The sequence below is a fragment of the Chiloscyllium plagiosum genome, unplaced genomic scaffold (assembly GCF_037043375.1).
Source record: "Chiloscyllium plagiosum isolate Xiang-an unplaced genomic scaffold, Cpla_swu_hap1 HiC_scaffold_14, whole genome shotgun sequence".
Lineage (NCBI taxonomy): Eukaryota > Metazoa > Chordata > Chondrichthyes > Orectolobiformes > Hemiscylliidae > Chiloscyllium > Chiloscyllium plagiosum.
This window is the reverse complement of record NW_028270152.1, coordinates 29,265,393-29,282,286: the sequence shown is the minus strand read 5'-3', so window position 1 is coordinate 29,282,286 and position 16,894 is coordinate 29,265,393. Positions and strand designations below refer to the sequence as shown.

Genomic DNA, 16,894 nt, shown 5'->3' with positions numbered 1-16,894 from the left:
AATACTCATTTAGTATCTGCCCCATCTCCTGTGTCTCCACACAAAGGCCACCTTGCTGATCTTTGAGGGGCCCTATTCTCTCCCTAGTTACCCTTTTGTCCTTAATGTATTTATAAAAAACCCTTTGGATTCTCCTTAATCCTTTTTGCCAAAGCTATCATGTCCCTTTTTTGCCCTCCTGATTTCCCTCTTAAGTATACTCCTACTGCCTTTATACTCTTCTAAGGATTCACTCGATCTATCCTGTCTTATTCTAGGGTAAGGTTGAATTTCGGATACTACTGGCCAAGATGTATGGTTAGCTCGCAAAATAGATAGTAACCTTCAAAAGTGCATGTGCAGATATACACAGTCAGAGGTACACATAAGTACATATCAAATCATAGCAGCAGCATACCGAATTGTGGAGAAACATATGAAAGTATATTGGCAGTATTGTTTGCATTAGGAAGGACAAATGACCTTCCTGCCCAGGGATTTGAGTGCATCACCACCCCACACAATTAAACGCTCTTTCTTCCTCCAATTTTTCCCATCTCTAGAGAAGATTGTGTCCCTTTCATTTCGTTGCAATAAGCATTAAAATATAATTTTGAGTTTGTGAATTGTATTCAAGTTCACTACATATAAAATGGAATTGATTTAGTATTTTCCAATGGACCAGTATAATTTACTACCTGAAACAACTGAACAAATCCAGGAGCAAAGATTGATTACAATTAGTTTCACTGTGACAAATTGAATGGATTCCAGAATCCCCATGAAAGGGCAGGAGCACATATCTCTTAAACTATTTTCCTTCATTTGATTTTATTATCACGTGTACTCAAGTGTAAAAGGTATAGGAATACAATGAAAAGTGGATAATGTCACCACATAAGGCGCCATCTTAGGTACAAGTACTTAGCTACAGAATCTTAAGAACAGGGTTGAAAGAAAGAAAGTTAAAAGATAAACATTGAAGTAATTATAGTATAGCGTAAAACATATGAAATAATATGTTAAAAGTAACACATTACAGACCTTCTCGGTTTTAAGTAGAAAATAAAGAAATAAAGCTGAAAGTTCAAACATTTGTCTTTCTGAAGTGCTGAGCCACAGTGGGACCTCACTTTGAGGAATCATCACAAGACCGGAAGTCCACGCCAAAAATATACTGCAAAATGCAATTTGGATTCCATTAGAAGACTAAAAATAATCAGATGTGAAACATTTTTTTTGAAAATAACCTGAATAAGTCAGGTAATTAAGGAGTTATAAAATTTGGGGGAATAATTAACTCTACATTGTTTTCTCAAGAAGCGGTCATTATAATGGAATAATCACAACATCTACTTCTTTCATTGTCATCATGCTGTAGGTAAGTGCTCCAGAGAAGTACAGAATGGCCCATTGCAACTTTCAGATTTCAGTGCTCAGGTGTGCAACAAATTGCTGGGCCTCTAACCAAAACAATGACAGACAGTTGTTAGCTTCACCAGCAAAATCCAGTCCACTTTGCTTAATTCAGAGCTGCACAATATGCACAAAAATGTTTACTTCTGTGCACCAAGTCCATGTTGTAACCAACTTGCAGCTACAATGCAGTGTGAATCTGGTGTCAGAATCAAACTTGACACTGAAACAAAATGAAATTAAACTCCCTGTAGGTCACTCCATGTATCATGTTGTTTCTGTAACTAGCTCTGGTCTTCAGACCCAAATAACATCCTAAATTTAGCATATTAGAAAGTGATTTTGCCTTTGATCTGATGCTAAATTTGAACGCACTGCAAAATAAGGGAAGCCATACCTAATATGCACCCATTACCTATTTAAATACAGCAAGTAACCTAGTAACCTAAACAAATAAAGAAGTAAAATTACTGAATTCTTTTCAAAGAAGTTGAAATCTTCTACCCCACTTCCATATTACAAGGTTATAACAATTACATAGTAAAAGTTTGGACAGACCACAAGGTGGTCAACCTTTAACCCCTTTGTTGCAGACTGCTTTAACAGCTGGTGCGATGTGCGTTTGATATTAAGCCAGAAGTGTAGCAGACAGTAAGTTCACTTAATTATCCTGTTGAAGATTGAAATTGCCGGAGTTAAACAGGTCTTAGCCAGTTTAATATTATGCAATAGTCAGGCAAATAAAAACCATAGCCCTCCTCGCCTCCTTTGAACTGGCAGTTTCTCATCAAGCTACATAGCAACCCAGAGCATCTTCACCACAATGTCTGATGATTAACCCATGAAGATAATAAAATGGAAAATGAATCAGAAACAATTGGAAAAAAATGGCTGAAACCTTACTTTTATTTGGAGTACTTGTTTCCTCAACATAAACCAATATTGATTTGAACTTCTCTACTAAGTAGGAATTCTTGTGAAAAATAGAAACTGGAAAAAAGATAATATACTTCTGCTGACTAAAAGCAAATTAGTTTCTTCAAATGGAATGTATGCTGCTTGAAAAGATTCTTCTTCCCATGAAATAGCTTAATTGAGAATCTCTCAGTGGTTCAATAAAATGGGCAAAGTTTAATGTTTCAGACAAAAAACATATGCAAAGATTACAGACCCATGAAATTGTAAACCCTGTTATTATCCATTTATTTCTTCTGGTTCTGAAAAAATGTTGCTCAAGACTGAAACAATTCAAATTTGACCAGATAAAAAATGGAAAAGAAATGTAAAAAAAAAATGGAAACCACAAACCAATAAAACTATATTAAGATGTTTCAGCTATGTTTGTCACTTGTGTTGCTCAAGGAAATTCAGGTTACTTTTTTAGTTTGAATTTTACAGAGTAGAGCTTTCTATCCACTAGACCACCAAAGAATTGCTGTTAGCAATATATAATTGTCAGCAACTGATCAGCTGAAGGCTGACAGTCAGAACAAAAGCTCTGCTGAAGGCTTTGAATGAAGTCACATAGTTGTGAACCACAAAGGGTCCTCAAGCCAAATTATGGCTACAGACCGATTTTCTACTGGAAGATGGATTCCAGAGTTTATTGAAAATACATTTTCAATTCGAAAATCTCTTCTTCAATAATAACAAGGAGAATTGTCCTTTCTGATAGGAATCATCAGTTACATATATTTGGGATTGCGTCTTTCTTTCTCCTCACCTTCTATAAGCTTTCTCTGCTATTTTCTAACACTTGACAAATGTCTGTCTGGTACCTGGAATAGTTACAAGAAGGATGCAAAGAGTCTGCAATGGGATATTGATAGTAAGTGAATGGACAAACGTTTGGCAGATGGAGTTTAATTGGAAAAATGTGAGGTGGCCCATTTTGACAGAAAAAAACAGAAAACCAGAATACTATTTGTTGTAGTTAAACTGTATTAATCTATGAATGTATCATGTCATATTGCAGCACTGAATACAAATATCAAACCATGCATGCCAACAGTTAAGAATTAGCTGCTGCAACACAAGTGCATAATTCCCACTCTAGCGCTCAAGTGATTTCCTGGAATCTCTGGATAGCAAATGCATAATTTGGTTGGTTGACAGCAAAAACGTTAGTACTACCTTCAAATGTTGTTCAATCGTACTTTTGAGCTCTGTGCGCAATTTGTGTTTTAATGCAGAACATCTGAACCATCTGTTTCTATTTTCCCAATGATGACTCAACTATGAGTAAACATTTATGCAAAAACAGCCGAATAACTGGTTCTGTACTCAGCTGATAAAGTTTCTGGATAATCAAGCAAAACACATCAAAACAAAAGCAGTTTAGGGGCAAGAATCTTTGAAACACTGGATGTGAAACCTCCACAAATTCCAGTGAAAAGTAAATTAAAGTTAAAAAGCTGCATTTTAACATTTGTATGACTTTTCTTTCGTTAAAACGGGCAAAAATCCAATTGGACATCAGGAGATGCATAATCTATTTGGGAAACATGATTTCCTGTGCATTCTACATGCAACAAAATCATAAATCTGTTTGCAGACAACTTCTGATTTTTGTTACACAATACACAAAGCAAGTTTTTCTCCTCTGTCAAATAATTAGATGGATTTTCTCATGTTATTTTGCTGGTTGAATGAAATAGGCAAGGTTCACCATCATTCTGCCAGTGAAACTGACAGCGGCTCCTGGCGTCTTCATATGTGCTTTGGAGGTATCCTTAAATGACAATCATGGAAAATCAACTGAAAGAAAGTGAACTTCCACTGTACGGCCATTAGTCTCGCTGTGAAAATCCTTCAATCTGGGCTTGAGGTGCAGAAATGCATCCTTGCTTCTGCACCAGAAGGTCTGGGTTCCTGAAGAAGGGCCTGTGCCCGAAACGTCGAATCTCCTGTTCCCTGGATGCTGCCTGACCTGCTGTGCTGTTCCAGCAATAAAGTTTCAACTTTGATCTCCAGCATCTGCAGACCTCACTTTCTACTCAAGTCTGGGTTCAAAACCCATCTGCTTGAGAAGTGCGTCATAACCTACCAGCCACTTACCATACTTAAAAGCATCTGAAAGTCCTTCAATAAGTTGTATCTCATTAAAAAAAAAATGCATCTCTTTCAAAAAAAAAAGCGTACTGATTCCATAATTAACGTTGAACACTACCAGTAGCTTAGGATATCTAATTTTAGCCATGATGTGGAGGTGCCATTGCTGGACTGGGATGGAGAAGGTCAGAAGTCACACGACATCAGGTCACAGTCCAGTAGGTTTATTTGAAATCATAAGCTTTCAGAGCGCTGCTCCTTTGTCAGGTGAAGTCTTCATCTGACGAAGGAGCAGTGCTCTGTAAGCTGCGACTTCACTAAACCTGTTGGTCTACAACCTGGGGTCATGCGACTTCTGACCTCATCTAACTTTATGCAGTGGAGTGTCAAATTTCTTAATAAACAATAAAGCTACACAATCAATCATTTATTTCGTCCTCTGAAATTTTAAATTAGAACTGCTTTCAAGTCCTGGGTTTGATGCATGCCTGCTTGTACTTCAACGCGTTTGTCCGCTTACCTGCTTGCTGACATCGCCATTGCCATATACCTTATAGCTTGATGACAGATAGAAAGTGTTTTAGGAAAAAGGAAAACAAATGGCACAGAGATAACCAGATCTTTGTTGGGCAGCTTTCTTCAAGATCAGCCATGAATACATTTAGTGTCTTTGCAGACTGCAAAAACCTGACCAATTTATATGCACTATACTAAAATGGTAATGTTTGCATTTTTCACTTCAAAGCAAGGCTGTAGTTGATGCTTATGTTTTTAATGCTGAATAATTAAAAATACTACTTTATATCCAAAACTGAAATTCACAACAGATATGCCATTTTGACTACTTTTCTTCAAAGAAGATAAAATGAACTAACTCTGAATCATGTGCAAAAAAAAAATTACTGGAAAAGCTCAGAAGGTCTGGCAGCATCTGTGGAGAGAAATCAGAATTAATGTTCTGAATCGAGTGACCCTTCCTCAGAACAATGTCAATTTTAGAGTCATGTGACCAGTACAGTTTCAGATTTTTGGGGATTGTGTTCCGAGTAAGTTTTATGACTAAATTCATTTTCCCTGGAGAAAGATTGATGGGTTATACGTAGTCAAAATAATGAAAGACATCCTAATTAACCTTGAGAACACAGGAAATGTACACAATTATAACTGATTCATGAAGAAAATGAGTACAGTTTGTAACAACTAAAACCTTTTTGGTCAATAGTACATCGAAGATAGTTGAGGTGGTTGAGTTGAACATGGATATTTACTTTAAAAGAGTGAGGAACTTGTAACAGAAGTTGTTCATCAATTAACTTCTGAAAACTTAGATCAAATACAATCTTTCAGTCACAGTAAACTTCAGAAAAGGTTTGCAACAGAACAACTTTTGCACGTGTTATACCACAATTTTGTTCCATGCAGTTTTCATATTTGAATATACGTTTTAACTGTTGGTTGGAAATGTGTAACAGCAAACAATGGAATGAAAACATTTTACATAATTTACATAGATAAAGGCAATCCCTGCAAGAAGTTCTTGTCATTTTGATAATACCCCTTTAATATTACAAAACGGTGAGGTTATATGTGAGTTTTGCAATAGCTGACCTTTTTTTTTGCTCTAGTTTAAACAATGAACACCCCTTAATCACAAACTGGGTCAGAATGGCTAACTCCAAAATTCCCAGAGTTTCTGCTGCTAAAATAAAGCAGCAAATGGAACTCCCTTAGCAAATGCTCAGCAACACCATCTGTTAAATTATTATGTGAAGGCAGCAGCTGGGAGCGATACAGATGCAGTTTCTGGAGATGGTAGTTTGTAATATTTGGACGACAATAGGGCTGGTTCCCTTTGGCCACTGGTACATTCATAGGTGGCCAAATGCTTTAATCTTTTATTACTTTGTCCTGCATCTAAAATTACCTCTTAAGTCGAGAAGTCAATGAAATTAGAAGTGCTTCTGATTATTAGCCCTAGGGGTCAAAGCATGAAATTCAGAGGAAGGGAAAACAAGTCTAGACTTCTTTTAAAAAAATTGAACTGCCCAGTAGAACGCCAGACATCAATAAGTCCCGTATAATAGGGTTGTAAACACATATACATTTGGTAGACTTTATAAAGCTATAATTTACTTCATCTTCATTTACAGTGCTACATTTAGACAGACCATTTTCAAAGAAAAACTAAAGTGTAGACATAATTTTTTAAATAAATACAGTTTAGATTGCAATGTTCATGTTGTATAAGCATTAAATCATAATTATAATAATGAAAAAAAAAAAGTTTTTTTGGTGGCTTTTTAATGAATCACCAGTTATGAAAGAACCTGATATATACTTGTATCAAAGAAAAGCTGTAGTTAGTTTCAAAATACTTACATCACTCTTCCCCATGCCCACTATCGATTTACTTTTGTGCAAATTTCAGTAAAACTTTTGCCGACTAATTGACATGTTTTCCACCAATCAGTATATCACACAGTTTACATTGAATGCGTCATATCACAGCAGATATGAGTCACAGTGCAGATCCTTTTAGACAAGCTATTGAGCAAGAGGCCAAGTGATGCCAGCAAACATTTTTAAATGCTAATTACAATTCTCAAAAACCTTTCTACAGTCGTTGACAGGGGAGATTGGGAAACAGGAAACTAGCAATCCATAAGATAAATTAAAGGATGCATAGTCAGAATGAGAAAACACACTCTCCTCATGATGAAGAAATCCAGTCAGTAGCTGAACAACACAGACCATGAGGCCACAAGCTATACCCTTGGTCTATTTTGATTTGAGTCAAGGTGTTTGCTTGCATATAAGAGTACAAGAATTGATCCACATATTTTGATTTGACAGCAGAAAAACCAGGAACCATCTGTTGAAAGTTGACTGAGACACAAAAATGCAGCAAGTATTTTGAATAGTCATAATGTCTGCCACATTCAAAGAGGATGCCAATATTCGTGTTCAACATGCACGCGCGCGCACACACACAGACAGAGAGAGAGAAAAAAGATCATTCTAATGAGAAGCCTAGCAGTGGCACTTCATATTCATCAACAACACTAAGCCTAATGTGTACTTCCAGCACTTACTGCCCCATTTTATATTTTCTACACATGCATACAGTGTACGAGACAGACTCTGCTACTTCAATCATCCTCATCCCTGGAACATCAACAACTTCAACTTCAACTTCAACTTCAACTTCCACAGACTTTGCTGCTAATAGTTAAAAGCAGAATGTTTAACTTTTCCAGATCACACTTCATTGAATTGTTCTGCTCCTTTGGTCGATTCTGCATCCAACATTCAGCTGCCTGCATTCTATCAGCCCCAGTCCATGTCCCATTGCAATTATCATGGGAGATCCACCAGTATTTAAAAGGACTGAATTCAAATGGTTATTAATCTGAAAATTTTAATATTATGCTGAAATAGTTAAATAGGCACAAAAGATATGCATAGCAAAACACTTCATTTTAGAGAATTTAGCATCCTGAAGTAACAAAAATACTACATAATACTTTTTAAATGTTGCTCAACAATGTTAATACTCATACAGTATAAGATTAAGTTCAATGTCATTTCAAGCCAAAATGCAAATGACAATGTTTTGGGTTATTCAATAACTCACACCTGTCCCCTTCAGTGTTTGTACTATACCTAGTTTCACTCTGCAACCTGATACCTCGACATTACAAAATAATCTAACCCAACAATGACCACAAAGAACCTTGCACTGTTTTTTGTTAAAAATTGATGTTATAAACCCAAGGCTCAAATGATTTATAACCAGGAAAGTGCATACATCGGGAGTTGAAAACTGTGGAATGCCAGCACAAATATTTCATTAATTCATGAATGAATCACCTCACAGTTCAAAAGTCTGCAGCACTGATGAAGTCAGCTGAGCCAGCAGTGCCTGCTGGCTGTAACAGTGTATGCAAGGAGGAATGAGAGGCTCATAGTGTACATACCTAATGAATTATTCAGTATGCTATATTTGAGAGAAATGTGAGAGTACCCTACTGCCATGGCTCAGCCACCAGACACAGTGATTACAAAGCATTTCCTTTCTAATTTTAAATGACCACGGTAGTCTCTCTGTCCAGCTGCTAAATGCAAGAGCGTGAAGTAATTTTATTCCTAAATGGAATAGCAATTAACCAGAAATTATACTAATAGTACATTAACTTTGTACAGAACAGCTTTTTAAACTAAGGTTTACTGCACAAAACTTTAAATATTTTTATGGTTTGCACATTACTAATCCTTAGGATGTCGACACCCACACTTAGCAGACATTTATAACCATAAAGCAAATGTTACCCGGAATACCCCTTTTTAGGTTTTATTAATAGATGCCCCGATAGACAGAAGCATCACCATCTCTGTACTATTCTAAGAAATGAAGTCATCTGCACCATACTATAACATAAAATGCACATGTCCGAACTAAGAACCTCTCATTAGATTCTGGACGTACTAAGAGAAAAGGCAATGACAAGCTACAGACATAAATAGTGCACAGATAATGACAACATAATTGAACCAGTAGAGGAAAATACCTTAACTGATAATATTAGATCATTTTCTAAATAGAATTGTAGATGACAACTATCATGTTCCGGGATATTGTGACTGCTCTGCATAGAACAGTTTGAAAAAGAGTTGTTTAAAATACTCTACATTAGTTCAAATTTAGAAAATAATGTCAGAGATGATAAATATACAAGATGTTAATAAGCTACATTTTGGAAATACATCGACATTCCTTCATTCTCATTGGGGCATAATCCAGGAATTTCTTCTCTCATGACATTGTGGATCTATCTACAGCACATGGATTGCAGCTGTTCAAGAAGGCAACTCACCACCACCTTTGAGGGCAACCAGGGATGGGCATTAAATGCTGGCCAGCCAGCAATACCCACATCATGAGAGATTAAAAACAATTCAAGCATTTTTATCAACCTATGTTGATGAAGTACAATGTGGACATGGTTAAGACTTTGTCTTGTTGGAGTCAGTCATTGCCTAACACTTGCATCATCTGATTGCCAGTTGTCATTTAGACTGCACATGACTGAATGGTGTCTAAGGAGAAAGTGAAGACTGCAGATGCGGGAGATCAGAGTTGAGAGTGTGTGGTGCCGGAAAAGCACACCAGGTCATGCTGCATCCGAGGAGCAGGAGAATTGACGTTTCGGGCAGGAGCCCTTCATCAGGAATGAGGCTGAGCCTTGGGGGTGGAGAGATAAATGGAAGGGGGGTGGAGCTGGGGAGAAGGTAGCAATAGGTGGATGGAAGTGGGGATGAAGGTGATAGGTTGGAGAGGAGGGTGGAATGGATAGGTGGGATGGAAAATTGACAGGTGGGACAGGTTATGGGGGACAGTGCTAAGCAGGAAGGTTGGAACTGGGGTAAGGTGGGGAAATGAGGAAACTGGTGGAGTCCACATTGATGCCTTGGGGTCCCGAGGCAGAAGATGAGGCGCTCTTTCGCCAGGCGTTGGGTGGTGAGGGAGTGGCAATGGAGGCGGCCCAGGACCTGCATGTCCTCGGCAGAGTGGGAGGGGGAGTTGAAATGTTCAGGCATGGGGCGATGGGGTTGATTGGTGCGGGTGTCCCAGAGATGTTCCCTGAAGTGCTCTCCGAGAAGGCGTCCAGTCTCCCCAATGTAGAGGAGACCGCATCGGGAGCAACAAATACAATAAATGACGTGTAAAGTTCAGATGAAACTTTGATGATGTGGAAGGCACTTTTGGGGCCTTGGATGGAGGTGAGGGGGGAGGTGTGGGCGCAGGTTTTGCAATTCCTGCGGTGGAAGGGGAAGGTGCCAGGAGGGGAGGGTGGGTTGATAGGGGGCGTGGACCTGACCAGGTAGTCATGAAGGGTATGGTCTTTGCAGAAAGTGGATAGTGTGGGCGGAAAATATATTCCTGATGGGGTCCATTTGAAGCTGGTGGAAATGTCTGTGGAGGATGCGATTTTTGCGGAGGTTGGTGGGGTGGAAGGTGAGGGACGGGGGGGGGTTCTGTCTGTGTTGCAGTTGGAGGGATGAGGTTCGAGGGCGGAGGTGCGAGACATGGATGAGATGCGTTGGTGGGCATCTTCAATTACGTGGGAAGGGAAATTTCGGTCTTTATAAAAGGAGGCCACCTGGTGTATTCTGTGGTGGAACTGGTCCTCCTGGGAGCAGATGCGTTCGAGGCGGAGGAATTGGGAATACGGGATGGCATTTTTGCACGAGGTAGGGTGGGAGAAGGTGTAATCCAGGTAGCTGTGGGAGTCGGTGGTTTGTAAAAAAAGATGTCAGTGTTGAGTCAGTCATCGTTAATGGAGATGGAGAGGTCCAGGAAGGGGAGGGAGGTGTCAGAGATGGTCCAGGTGAATTTAAGGTTGGGGTGGAATGTGTGAGTGAACTGTTCGACCGCCTAATGGGAGCATGAGGTGGTGCCGATGCAGTCATCAATTTAGCGGAGGAAAAGACGTGTGGTGCCGGTATAACTCCGGAAGATGGAATGTTCTACGTAGCCGACAAAGAGACATGCATAGCTAGGGCCATGCGGGTGCCCATGACTACCCCTTTCATCTGAAGGAAGTGGAAGGATTTGAAGGAGAAATTGTTGAGGGTGTTGAATGGTGTCTAAGTCTTATTGAGTGTAGATGCACCTTGCTTCATGGACTTGAGAATTATGAATGGATGAATACTGCACAAACATCAGAGAACATCCTTAATGTAATGGTGGAGAAAAGGCTGTTAATGAAGCAGTTAAAAATTGTTGGGAAAGGACACTGCTACTTGTAATGAGGTCTGGTGAGACAGAATGCAAACATAAATCTGTTAAGTCGATCATTAGTGAGTCAGTTGCTCTCAATAGCACAATTAGCACAAAAAAAACTTCCATTACCTTTCCTCACATTTGGATCATTCTTCACTTTTCATAAATAACAGTTCATGGTAGCTGCACTGAGATAACTTGGCTACAGGTAAAGCACATTCTAAAGTACAAACTATTAACAGTTTGGCCAGCATGCTGTCAGGACTCATAGCCTTTGTTGTAGCAAGGCCATGCACAAATTCCTTGACATTATATGAGACGAATAGCTGAAAACAAAGGTGGATGCCTTAGGAGATGATCAACTTGCCACATCTGGTTGAAGAACATTACAAACACTTATGTGCACTTAATATGACTTGCGACACGAGCAGACGAAAGTGAGGACTGCAGATCAGAGTCAAGATTAGAGAGTAGTGCTGGAAAAGCACAGCAGGTCAGGCAGCATCCAAGGAGCAGGAAAACCAATGTTTCGGGCAGGAGCCCTTCATCCTGATGAAGGGCTTTTTGCCCAAAACATCGATTCTCCCGCTCCTTGGATGCTGCCTGACCTGCTGTGCTTTTCCAGCATGACTCTAATCTTAACTTTTGACACGAGCAGATGTTTGTATGATCTGAAGCTTACAGAGTGTAAAATGTGGCAGATTGGCAAGGTGTGTGCTGCAAAGACATGAATGAGAGCTCAGGGTCAAGAGCACAGTGCTGGAAAAGCACAGCTTGTGTCGGGCAACCTCCCTTCATCAGGAATGAGATTCTTGATGAAGGGTTTTTGCCCGAAATGTAGATTTTGCTGCTCCTCTGATATTGCCTGACCTAATGTGCTTTTCCAGCACCACTCTCGACTCTAAACCCCAGCATCTGCAGTCCTCACTTTCTCCATGAACGAGAGCCTAAACCAGAGTAAATTGGGCAATATTAAAGATAGAAATAGGCCTCAGTGATGTCACAAATATGCAGTTAAAATTTCAATCTGGTGTCAGATAGGACATTAAGCTTGTGAACAGGCTGGTTTAGTCTCAGCTTGTTGCCAGGGAGTAAGATGGAATTGGTGGCTGAGGACCAATGTTTAGATCTGGCCAAAAACCATGCCTTTAGTATTCCTATACTTACGGGAAACAGTATCAATATTGGCCAAACCAAGGACCAGGGGGAAGTAGCATGGTTAGCTGTTTAATGGGAATAGGGTCAAGGGAGCAAATACAGCGTGTAGACAAGACAACCTTGGAGAAACAATGAAGCAAACTATGAGCAAAATTAATGAAAGATGTGTGTTAAGGTAGGAGGAAGCCTTAGAGGAAGCTTGCTCTGTTGGATGAGTGGAATATTACAGAGGCATATGATGCCAGACATTGAGTTTCTCCAGCATTTTCTGTTTGTATTTCAGAGCTTTAGCGTTTGCAGTATTTTGCTGTTTTCAGCCAGCTCCTGGACTCTGCGAGGTGATGGACATTAAATGCCTCCCAGTCAGAGTATATTCTGTCCGCATGGTAATCTCAGCATTTCTTCCAGATGGTTTTCAATGTGGAGGAGTACTGAGAAAAGGTACTAGGTGGTAATTAGCTAGACATTTCCTTGCCTATATTTGACCTGGGGCACATTTTTAATGTATATTATTATTCAGAGCTTAGTTGCGTAATTGAATTAATCAATCATACATGGTTGTGCTTAACAAAGTGCTGATTTGATCTGCTATTATGAAAAAGGCACAATTATCCAGTTCAGGTCACAAGAGAACATTATTATGACACCCCAATCCCAGGTGTTATGCAAGTAGATACAGGGAAATGTGAGTTCGCACCCCTAAAAATAAATGAATATTCAGTACAATGGCAACACAAAAAAACTGAAGCAAAATTAATAGATTGTCTGTTGCAAGTATAATATCTAAAATATACTCCTGCATGCAGTTACAGATTATGCTAATCAAGCTCTCTTTACACAATAGATGTAAATTTGAGTCACTGAAAAGTGAAAATGATTTCTCAATGAGAATGACCACTCCCTGGATTTTTGGGCCACTTAAACTATCAGGGAGAATGGATAGTGCTTTGGCTCAAGGTATTTATACAGAATGTGCATCAACCAACTCAAAGCCACAGGAAAGCATCAAACCTCCACTTCTTTGATGAAGTAACAGTCACTTTCATGTCACATTCAGAAATCTGAATACCAAATACAGCATAATCTTTTCATCAAACTAGCTCAAAGCAATTATTTTACCAAGCTTAGGCGATGAAAACAAAACAATGGCTGTACTCTGGGAGGTCAGCAATTATATATTTGAATTCAAATGCAAAAGAGAAGGTCTGTAAATTTTGAACGGCATAACTAGCCGAGTGAAAACGTCCAACATAATTTTGCATGTAAATGTTCTGGTAAAATTAGAAACTGTATTTTACTGTACTTAAAGAGTATTCAAATTTTAATTAATTCTGGTTGAACAAGGCTTTTTCAGTTAGAAAACCCAACATTGGCTCAGTCATAATAGAAATCTTAATACAGTGAAAATGTTGTCAAGGCAACCAAGACGTCACTATGGAACTGTTCCGGAATATTCAGTCCAACGATACGCAGCTTCCATCACAGCAGCATTTTAGGGAAAAAAAACTTCAAATAGGTTACCAACTAAATACCAGAAAGCAACAAGTAGTTTATAACTCATGGCTTTTGTAAAGTACAATTCTAATGAATTAAAATGCAATAAAATCACTATTCCAAATTTTGTTAATGATGCAGCAATATAAATTATAAATATGATTTCAAAGAAATAAAATGCAACCTTTCTAATGCCTCAAAATAATGCTCCGAATGCACCAAGTTTGGGGCTTTCAATACAAAGCTGAAACCAACGAAACACAAAACAGACTCAAATTAAACAAACTGACTTCAGCTTTTGTCAGGAGCATAAAGTCTCAAATTTCTATTTATCCGTTGGTAGGGAAATTACATCCATTATGTGAAAGAATCAATCTAATACTTTCCATGAATCACATGCTTAGCTGTTTGAATATGTTACAATTACCTTAAATATACAAATGGCACCTTAGTACAAAAGGGAAAAAAGGCAAACTGTTAAACTTCTGGAAAGTTACATCTGGTTATAATTTAACTGCAATGAACAACTTGTCTCTCGACAACAGAAAACCTACAGGGCCCCATTTACACTACAACTGCTCATTATTAATCAAGCATGTATTATACCGTTTCATGCCTCTGTTATTAAAATGAAAACCCTTTGAGCAACAGAATTAAGCTTGCCAAGTGATGTCTAAACATTTGCATTGTGCAATATATGAAAAAAAAACAAGATTGTTCAGTAACATGCCTTGAGCAGAAAATAAAATTTGTAGGTGAATCGCAAATCGTTCCAAAATGCAGAACATCAGGGGATAATTCAACGATAATAATGGCAAAATACTTCAGATGCTGGAGCTCTGAAATACAAACAGAAAATGCTGGAGAAACTCAGAAGGTCTGGCATCATCAGTGGCGAGAGAAACAAAGTTAATGTTTCAAGGTCGAATTGACTACTCTCTGGAACTTTGGCTATTCTAAAGAGGTGTCATGGGACTTGAAACATTAACTCTGTTTCTCTTGCCACAGATGCTGCCAGACCTTTTGAGTTTCTCCAGGATTTTCTGAGAGTAATTCAACAAATTATTAAGTACAAATAACAATGAAATCATACTATGCATGAGAAGAGTCTTTTTAAGATTGGTTTGCATTAATACTGGTATTAATATAAAACTACAGATCCTTGGGTTCCTATTTGAATTAGAAGTGTATATGATGGATGCCATAAGAAAAATACATTTGGCCATAACCTGCTGACAAAATCAATGGAGAGGTAAATACTGCTCACTATGTTTAAGTGAAAATGCTCCTGCAACTTCAGATAAAGAAACACTCATTCTTAGCATGGAATTCCAAAACTTTCTGTCAGAGATGCACTGTTGTGCAGGCAGCTTTTCTCAAAACACCATGTTTCTGTCTGAAATGAAACTTCCCATACTTGTGCACTATAGATGAACTAAAATTCCTGTAGTTTCAAACTTCTTGATTTCAGTGCAGAGTACCATTTTAAACTAAAAAAAAACACGCTAAGCATTAATTATTGCAAAACAACATTGTTGTTACTCAAAGATAGCTATTTTGAATGCAGAGTTTCATTCCTTCAGAATTGTTACAGATTTTATAGATGCATTTTAAAATTCATTTCTTTCTTTTGTTCCTTTACATCAATGTTTCCAGCATTCTGTTACTCTTTTTTGCACTTGGTGTGGAATTGCTTTCACTTCATTTGCAGTCTCAACATGGTTAATCTTACAGTCCTTCAATCTGATTGGTTAGGGAGACAAACAGTTGCTTGTCCTATTTAGTCAGGTACCAAATTCCCAGTTTCCCCCAGTTGTGTCACTATTTGCTTGACGTTTCAACAACTACAGCACAAAATACATCACAATTTATTGGGAAAATGCGAGTCTAAACACTTGCTGCCCTACAACTGCAAATTATGATTAAAGGTTTCCAATATTCAGAGCAACTGATACATAGCAATATTCATATGAATGACCACGACTGATGAAGCATCAGAAATGTGCAACTGACTTCAGTACATCTTGGCAATTTTAGTTCATTTCTGCTAGCGACAAGTGGAACATGAAGTAACATCAGGGTAGCAATCAATTGAAAAGCATTGAGCAAAGACCTGGAGTTCTCACATGATTTCTGCCTCCATAATGGTTTAATCTGGGTTGACTCAAATCAAAAAGAGCTCAACAGATCAAGAACCTTTAAGTATTAGTGACCCGAGTACATTACTACTTAGAGTTGAATATTCACTGTCTTTAATCCCTTTACCCAAACCAGCCCTCGCCTATAAATCTAGACAAGCTCCCAGGTTGGAGTTGTGGAGGCTCATCATCCCCTGTAAGCTGTAAACTGACAGAAATTTTTATTAAAAGGTTGGCAAAGCATGTAAAAGTTAAAACATTTTCTGGCATTAATTTATTATCCTCCTCACTAAAGTAAGCATACACAGGAAGCGGCACAATGAAAAACGGAAACACGCGGCAAATGGGACTGTATGTACATATGGTATGAAAATGCTTGATGAACTGCAGCTTTATTGAAGTTTTAGCAGGTATTTAGCAACTCTATTGCATCACAGATTGTACAACTAATATTGCGACATCATATTAAAAAAAAGGGCTATTCCACAAAAGTCTTATTCTGGCCCCAGTGATGTATGGCACAGCTCAAGTTATACCAGTCTTCTGAAATTTGATGAAGCTGTGAACCAGCCTCTAACATTTGTCGAAAATACATAAATTGCTCCTCTAGAATTCAATTAAAACCAGATGTAGCTTAGAGAGTAGTAAATCAGCCTAGCTTAGTGAGCAGTTCTAACTTGTAAGTTAAAAAAAAATCTTTTAAAGAAGATGATGTTACTTATTACATGAAGTCTAACAGTAACATAGGAGACAAGCTGACTCTAACAACATTTAACCTGTGGTCTGCATTCTACCACTGCATCATTACGCTCCTTCTCATTGCCTCACTCCTCTCCACCCATACACAGTCAATCTTAGTCTCCAAACCTTGAAT

At 38.4% G+C, this 16,894-nt stretch overlaps 1 protein-coding gene across 2 annotated transcripts in view; it reads right to left on the bottom strand.

Moving 5' to 3' along the window:
- Window positions 1-16,894, bottom strand: part of atg7 (ATG7 autophagy related 7 homolog (S. cerevisiae)) — a 141,065-nt gene that overhangs the window by 47,615 nt on the left and 76,556 nt on the right. The window lies entirely within an intron of this gene.